Source organism: Triticum urartu, chromosome 5 (assembly GCF_003073215.2).
Source record: "Triticum urartu cultivar G1812 chromosome 5, Tu2.1, whole genome shotgun sequence".
NCBI classification, from domain to species: Eukaryota; Viridiplantae; Streptophyta; class Magnoliopsida; order Poales; family Poaceae; genus Triticum; species Triticum urartu.
The window spans coordinates 559,567,344-559,576,506 of NC_053026.1; positions in this window are offsets into that span (position 1 = coordinate 559,567,344).

Genomic DNA, 9,163 nt, shown 5'->3' on the forward strand with positions numbered 1-9,163 from the left:
ATCTTCACCAACATCTCCATCACCTTCCCCCCTCTATCTACAGCGGTCCACTCTCCCGCAACCCGATGTACCCTATACTTGAACATGGTGCTTTATGCTTCATATTATTATCCAATGATGTGTTGCCATCCTATGATGTCTGAGTAGATTTTCGTTGTCCTATCGGTGGTTGATTAATTGCTATGATTGATTTAATTTGCTTGTGGTTATGTTGCTGTCCTTTGGTGCCCATCATATGAGCGCGCGCGTGGATCACACCATAGGGTTAGTTGTATGTTGATAGGACTATGTATTGGAGGGCAAGAGTGACAGAAGCTTCAACCTAGCATAGAAATTGATGCATACGGGATTGAAGGGGGACCAATTTATCTTAATGCTATGGTTGGGTTTTACCTTAATGAACGTTAGTAGTTGCGGATGCTTGCTAATAGTTCCAATCATAAGTGCATAGAATTCCAAGTCAGGGATGACATGCTAGCAGTGGCCTCTCCCACATAATACTTGCTATTGGTCTAGTAAAGTAGTCAATTGCTTAAGGGACAATTTCGCAACTCCTACCACCACTTTTCCACACTCGCTATATTTACTTTAGTTGCTTCTTTACCTTAACAGCCCCTAGTTTTATTTTCGTGCTCTTTAATTTCTTGCAAGCCTTTCCAAAAACACCTACAAAGTACTTCTAGTTTCATACTTGTTCTAGGTAAAGCGAACGTCAAGCGTGCGTAGAGTTGTATCGATGGTCGATAGAACTTGAGGGAATATTTGTTCTACCTTTAGCTCCTCGTTGGGTTCGACACTCTTACTTATCGAAAACTGTTGCGATCCACTATACTTGTGGGTTATTAGAGCGGCCTGTGTGGTCCATAGATGGATCTGGTTGCGCCGTCCTTTTGATGCGAGCCCTTACGTAGATCGCGTACTGGTTTATGTGCGGCGTCGATTGCCGCTTTATGTTGGCTATGAGGTCGTCTATCCGACCGGATGGCCATTTTATTTTTGAATTGTGGAGGATCTAAGGCCCCCTCATCGAATTCAGGTAGCAACTTTCGCTTCGGATAGCTCTTGGTGTGGCGATTACTGCCGTACTTCGCTGCTGTGTTGAGTACTTCACTCCATTTGATTTTGAGTGTGTCTTGTGCAGCCTTGAGCCTTTGCTTCTGTTTTTTTAGACTCCTCGCCGTGGCAACAAGCCATTGGTGGGCATTATGTTGCTCCTGGCGCCTGTTCGGTGTGATGTCGTCCAGACTGTTATCTTCGACGGGGTTGTGTTGTTCGGCTTGATTTTCCGTGTTGCCGTGGTCGGGCAATGGTTCACCCTCCTCCAACGCTGGGTCTATGTGATCGTTATTTCTACCGAGGCGGGATTTGGAGCGGCATTTACGCCGCCGCTTTGACTGCTGCTCGAGGGAACCACCCTTCGCTGCGTCCTTCCGTTCCTCGTCGTTATTTTCTTTGGGTGTGTCCACCATGTATACGTCATGTGATGAAATGGGTGTCCAGTGCCCTGTGGGCAGTGGTTCTTGTTCGCCTCCTGCATCGTCGTCCATACCGTCGATGTCTTCAGAGTCGAAGTCGAGCATGTCGGTTAAGTCATTGACAATGGCTACTAAGTGGGTGGTGGGTGGGTGGCAAATTTCTTCGTCATCCGCATCCCAATCCTGCCGGACGTAGTTCGGCCAGGCCTCTCCTGACAAGGAGAGAGACCTTAATGAGTTTAGTATGTTGCCAAAGGGCGAGTGCTAAAAAATATCCGCGGAGGTAAACTCCATGATCGGCGCCCAATTGGATTCGACGGGAACGGGCATAGGCGGTTCGGAGTCCGTGGCCGGAGAAGGATCCGGCAATTTGGCAACACGGCTCTCGTGAAGGATAAGGTCGATATTCGGCTCGATCGCCGCAGAGGGTACGACCTCCGTGACGGGGTCTATCCACCCGTCCATGGATGGCGAAACTGGCTCCGAATTGAGGGTCGGAGCGGCTGCCGGTGTGATCTCCTGAATACGGTCTGATGGTAGAGCTAAATCGTACTCCACGTGACCGCGTGGCGCACAAGGCAGGGGCTCGAATCCTTCGAAGGTCAAGTCTCCGCGGATATCGGCCGTGTAGTTTAAGCTTCCAAACCTGACCTGGTGGCCAGGGGCGTAACTTTCGATCTGCTCCAGATGGCCAAGCGAGTTGGCCCGCAGTGCGAAGCCGCCGAACACAAAGATCTGTCCGGGGAGAAAAGTCTCACCCTCGACTGCATCGCTATCGATGATCGTAGGAGTCATCACACCTAACGGCGACGACACAGAGGAACTCTCAATGAAAGCACCAATGTCGGTGTCAAAACCGGCGGATCTCAGGTAGGGGGTCCCAAACTATGCGTCTAAGGCGGATGGTAACAGGAGGCAGGGGACACGATGTTTTACCCAGGTTCGGACCCTCTTGATGGAGGTAAAACCCTACGTCCTGCTTGATTTATTCTTGATGATATGAGTATTACAAGAGTTGATCTACCACGAGATCAGAGAGGCTAAACCCTAGAAGCTAGCCTATGGTATGATTGTATGTTGTCCTATGGACTAAAACCCTCTGGTTTATATAGACACCGGAAAGGGCTCGGGTTACACAAGGTCGGTTACAAAGGAGGAGATATACATTTCCGAATCGCCTGGCTTGCCTTCCACGCCAAGTAGAGTCCTATCCGGACACGAGACGAAGTCCTCAATCTTGTATCTTCATAGTCCAACAGTCCGGCCAAAGGATATAGTCCGGCTGTCCGGAGACCCCCTAATCCAGGACTCCCTCAGTCGCTTCTCAATATTTTTGCTAGCCTTTCCTTGTACTAAGTAGGAATACTACTTGTGCATCCAAAATCCTTAAACCTAGTTGTGCCATATGAGTCCACCATACCTACCTATATGTGGTATTTTCGCGCAGTTCCAAGTAAGTTTATATGCGCAAACTCTAATTTTCAAAATGAATTACTTTTTGTGTGCCTATATCGCTCATTGTAGGATCGAAAGTATGTCTCGAGGGGGGTGATTAGACTACTTGACCAAATAAAAATCTAAATTTTTCCCAATTTTAGTTGTGGGCAAATTTTAGCAACTAGCACAAGTCAAGAAATCAACCTACACATGCGATTCTAAGAGTGTAGCAGTGGAAAGTAAAACATTGCATATGAAGGTAGAGGGAAGGGTTTGGAGAGTCCGAACGCAATGGAGATACAGAGATTTTTGGCGTGGTTCCAATAGGTGGTGTTATCGTACATCCACGTTGATGGAGACTTCAACCCACGAAGGGTAACAGTTGCGCGAGCCCACGGAGGGCTCCACCCACGAATGGTCCATGAAGAAGCAACCTTGTCTATCCCACCATGGCCATCGCCCACGAAGGACTTGTCTCACTCGGGTAGATCTTCATGAAGTAGGCGATCTCCTTGCCCTTACAAACTTCTTGGTTCAACTCCACAACTTGACGGGGGCTCCCAATCGATACCTAACCAATCTAGGAGACACCACTCTCCAAAAGATAATAGATGGTGGGTTGATGATGAACTCCTTGATCTTGTGCTTCAAATGATAGTCTCCCCAATACTCAACTCTCTCTCTCTCAGAATGGTGGAAACATGATTTGAGTGGAAAGCAACTTGGGGAAGGCTAGAAATCAAGATTCTTATGGTAGGATTGGAATATCTTGATCACAACACATGAGTAGGTGGTTCTCTCTCAGAAAATGTATGGTGGAAGTGTAGGCATGTTCTGATGGCTCTCTCACAAATGGACAAGGGGTGGAGGGATATATATAGACTTCACACAAAATCCAACCATTACACACATTTAACCCGTCTCGGTGAGACCAAATAGTTAAACTCGGTAAGACCAATTAGTTCAAAATGTGAACGTTAGGAATCTCAGTGGGACCGACTAGAACAACTCGGCGGTACCGATGTGCTAGGGCTTTAGGGCAAACATCATCTCGGTGACACCGATAGCATCAACTCGGTGAGGCTGAAGTGAAGCAATGAGGCAACAAAGAGAATGTCAAGCCAACTCAGTGAGACCGTAATAAATGCAACAAGTCACAGAGCATTGGCAAGGACATCTCGGTGAGACCGAGACCCATATCGGTGAAACTGAACTGTTAGGATTTCTGGCAGTGGCTATGTCATATGAACTCGGTGGCGCCGGATAGAAAGAATTGGTGGGGCCGAGTTGGAGTTTAGGGTTTTGACATATTTGGATGGAGAAAGTGGTTGATGGCTTTGGAGCAATATCACTAAGCATTTGAGAAAGCAAGCCATTAAGGAAGACCTCATCCCCTTTTAATAGTATTGGCTTTCCTATTGACTCAATGTGATCTTGGATCACTATAACAAAGATGAAGAGTCTTGAGCTTTTGCCAAAATGTGTCCTTAGCATTTTGAGGGGTCCACATTTCTAGTCCATACCATGACATTCCCTAAACTTCCTGAAATATTCATATTGAGTGGATATTAGTTCAATGAGCTATATGTCGTTATGAATTACCAAAACCACCCGGGGATTATTTGCACTTTTACTCATGAAGTGGTAGGGGTGGCCAATATTTTTCCATGCTAGATGTGTTATTCTCAAGATGAGTGTTTATATTGCACGAGAGTGTTGTGGTAGTAGGGATGCCCAGTCCTGAAGCAAAAAAGAAATTTACTTTATGTTGTCAAATAATAAATTCCTTGGAAAGTGTTGGTATGGAAGGCACCCGTGTATACGGCTAGCCATGGATTGTGAAAGAATGGTGGAAAAAGGAATGAAATTTATTTTATGTTTGGGAACCACCTATGATGTATCTCGCATGTAAAGTATTGAGAATCATAGTCATTTTAGTTGATGGGAAATGTATGCCTCTCAAAATATTTTTACCTGTCAATTTAAGCTTTGATCTCTGGTACCTCTACAAATCTCTGCTTCCCTCTATGAAGTGACTATATATTTACTTTATGCAAAATATTTATTTTTATTTGAGTTTCCATCTTGTCTTATAAAGCACCAACTAGGGAGCCGTATGATCATACTTGTGCATTGGATGTAGCTAATATTCGAGTGTGTTTCATGAATGGAGCAATCATTGAGCATGATGGGCTAGGCATAACTTTCTTAGTGTTGATATTTTGAAAGACACGGTTGCTTATTGATATGCTTGAGTATTGAAGTCTTCATGTCAAATATAGACTATTACTTTGAATCATCTAAAAGTCCAAATGTCCGTGCTACAAAATAAATGAATATGTGATGAACATGTTAGGCAGCATTCCACATCAAAAATTCTGTTTTTATCATTTACCTACTCGAGTACAGGCATGAATTAAGCTTGGGGATGTTGATTTGTCTCCAATGTATCTATAACTTTTGATTGTTCCATGTTGTTATATTATCATTCTTGGATGTTTTACATTCATTTTATAGCAACTTTATATCATTTTTTGGGACTAACCTATTGACATAGTGCCCAATGCCAGTTGTTGTTTTTGCTTGTTTTTTACTTTGCAATATATTAGTACCAAACGAAGTTCAAATGCCACAAAACTTTTTGGTGTTTTTTTCTGCCCAAAAGACAACTTGGGAGAAAAGTAAGTGCAGGAGGGGAGGCCCATGGGGCCCATAAGACACCAGGGCGCGCCAGAGGCCCCTAGTGTGCCCAAGTGGGTAGTGGGGCCCATGGGAGTCCTTTCCACCGCCTCTCAGCTCTATAAATACCCAAAAATTCCAAAAACCCTAGGGGAGTCGACAAAAAACAATTCCAGCCACCACAAGTTCCAAAACCACGAGATCCAGTCTAGAGCCATATTCCTACACCATGCCGGAGGGGAACACGATCACGGAGGGGTTCATCCTCCTCATTGGTGCTCCTACGATGTGGCGTGAGTAGTATACCACAGACCTATGGGTCCGTAGGCAGTAGCTAGATGGTTCTTCTCTCTTTTTGATTCTTAATACAATGTTCTCCTCGATGTTCTTGGAGCTCTATTTGATGTATGACTTTTTGTGGTGTGCTCATTGGGATCCGATGAATTGTGAGTTTATGATCAGTTCTATCCATGAATATTATTTGAGTCTTCTTTGATCTCTTATATGCATGATTATTATAGCCTCGAATTTCTTCTCCAAAACTTTGGTTTGGTTTGGCCAACTAGATTGATTTTTCTTGCAATGGGAAGAGGTGCTTTGTGATGGGTTCGATCTTGCGTGTCCTCACTCAGTGACAAAAGGGGTAGCGAGGCATGCATGTATCGTTGCTATTAAGGATAAAAAGATGGGTTGTATTCCTAGATGAATAGATCTTGTCTATATCATGTCATCGTTCTTATTGTATTACTCTATTTCTCCATGAACTTAATACACTAGATGCATGCTGGATAGCGGTCGATGTGTGTAGTAGTAGTAGTAGTAGTAGTAGTAGTAGTAGTAGTAGTAGTAGTAGTAGTAGTAGTAGTAGTAGTAGTAGTAGTAGTAGTAGTAGATGCAGGCAGGAGTCGGTCTACTAATCTTGGTCGTGATGCCTATATACATGATCATTGCCTTGGATATCGTCATAGTTATTCATTCTTCTATCAATTGCCCAACAGTAATTTGTTTACCCACCATATGCTATTTTCTCGAGAGTAGCCATTAGTGAAATCTATGGCCTCGGGTCTATTTTCTATCATATTGTTTTCAGATCTATTATTCCAAAAAACCCAAAAATACCTTTCTACACTTTTTCTTTATTTATTTTATTTTGTGTTTTCGCTAGATCTATGTATCCAATTTCATACAATTTTATCTATCTCGATACCGAGGAGGGATTGACAACCCCTCTTACGCGTTGGGTTGCAAGTATTTGTTATTTGTGTGCAGATATTGTTTTCATAGTGTTGCTTGGTTCTCGTACTAGATTGATAACCTTGGTTTCATAACTGAGGGAAATACTTACCGTTGTTGTGCTGCATCATCCTCTCCTCTTCGGGGAAATACCAACGCAGATACAAGCAATCATCCGGGAGTTGCACGATCTCATGGTCTAAGGAACAGATACTTGACATGATGAAAGCTGTAGCAATAACTAAAAGATCTGATGCTAAGCTTACGGTTGGGGTATGTCCATCACATCATTCTCATAATGATTAATCCCGTTATCAAATGACAACTCACGTCTATGGTTAGGAAACCTTAACCATCTTTGATCAACAAGCTAGTCTAGTAGAGGTATAGTAGGGAGACGGTGTAGTTTATGTATCCACACATGTATTTAAGTTTTAGGGCATGAATAATAAACATTTATCATGAACTTGGAAATATGATAATAACCAATTTATTATTGCCTCTAGGGTATCTTTCCAAAAGTTTACAAGGACTGTACCAGACCAAAGATCATTTGTTATGGATGTGGGCAACTAGGACATATCAAAACAATGTGTCCAAATGCACCAAGAGGAGGAGTAGTGATACATCTCCAATGTATCGACTCTTCCAAACACTTTTGCTCTTGTTTTGGACTCTAATTTGCATGATTTGAATGAAGCTAAGCCGGACTGACGTTGTTTTCAGCACAATTACCTTGTTATTATCATTTTTGTGCAGAAATAAAAATTTCTCAGAATTAGACAAAATTTTACGGAGAATTATTTCAGAATATATAAATAATGTTGGTAAAAATATCTACTAGAGGGGGCCACCACAAAGCCACAAGCTCAGGTGGTGCCCCCTAGGGCGTGTCACCTGAGCTTGTGGGCCCCTTAGTGCTTCATTTGCCCTACCTCCAAGTCCATAAGTACTGTCTTCCTGAGAAAAAAACTAGAGAGAAAGTGTCATGACATTTTACAATACGAAAGTGCCGCCACCTCCTATTCTTCTTTGGGACACCTGATCTGGAGTCCGTTTAAGGCTTCAAAGAGGGAAAATCGTCACTGATGTCATCAACAACCCTTCTTCATCAACAACCTACTAATGCTCAAAGCCGGGAGTGAGTATTTTCATCATAGGCATATTGGAGGTAGATGGAGATGGATGAGATTCATAATGTACTTGAATCAATTTGTTAGGGCTTGATCCCTAGTATCCACTATGTTCTGTGATTGATGTTGCTATGACTTTTCTATATATGCACCAGTCAAATAGGGGTTCTTTCCCATGTTCCAAGGTATGAAATTGACTCAATGCCCAGCTATGGGAAAAGAAAGAGAAAAGATGAAAGTCGCCCCCTATGCCTCGGACATAGGCTCTATCATGTATGCCATGTTGTGTACTAGACCTGATGTGTGCCTTTCCATTAGTATGACTGGTACGTATCAAAGTGATCCAGGAGTGGAACACTGGACAGTGGTCAAAAATATCCTTAAGTACCTAAAGAGGACTAAGAAAATTTTTCTTGTTTATGCAGGTGATAAAGGGCTCATCGTAAAGGGTTACATTGATGCTAGCTGTGACACTGATCCGGATGACTAAAAGTCTAAATCCGGATACATATCCAGTCCATGAGATTAATTTTTCAACATTCTTTTGCGATGGCGCGACTCGGTGACATGTGTGTCATGTAGTGGCTGAGCTCGTCTCCTTGGGATTGGCCATGTTCAGAGATGTTGTGACAAGGTGAATACCACGGGCAACGTCGGCAAGCACATGAAAGAGGATAAGCCACGACACTATGGTGCAATGTTGAAATAGAGGCACAGACATGTGAAGGGGTGGGTATTGAGCAATAATTTTTTGGGTTATAGGGGTCTGATGTTTTTTTCTCCCAATGCAGCGCACGAGCATGTTTCCTAGTGGGTATAAAGCAATTAACTATTCATTATGGACTAGAATCACGAGGACCGTTAAAGGACCCAGAGATACAAAAGGCCCCATATGGGCTGAAAGACGTCATGGGCCATTCATGGGCCGGAAGACGTTATGGGCCATACATTGGCCGAAAGTGACAATGGGCTGTAATTATATTGGACGGCCCACATGACACTATGGGGCTGAATTTGGAAAGGCTATAACGGGCTATGAGTTAACAGGACGTAAAATGGCTATATGCGAACATGCCGTTAACAGGCTTTCCATGGGTCGGCCCGCTAACTTTTGACCAAGTCAAAGGGGCCGGCCTTTTTAAACTAATTAAGCCACTGTTGGGCTGTGCCATGTGTCACTTTTTCATAGTCGCATCTCAACCATTG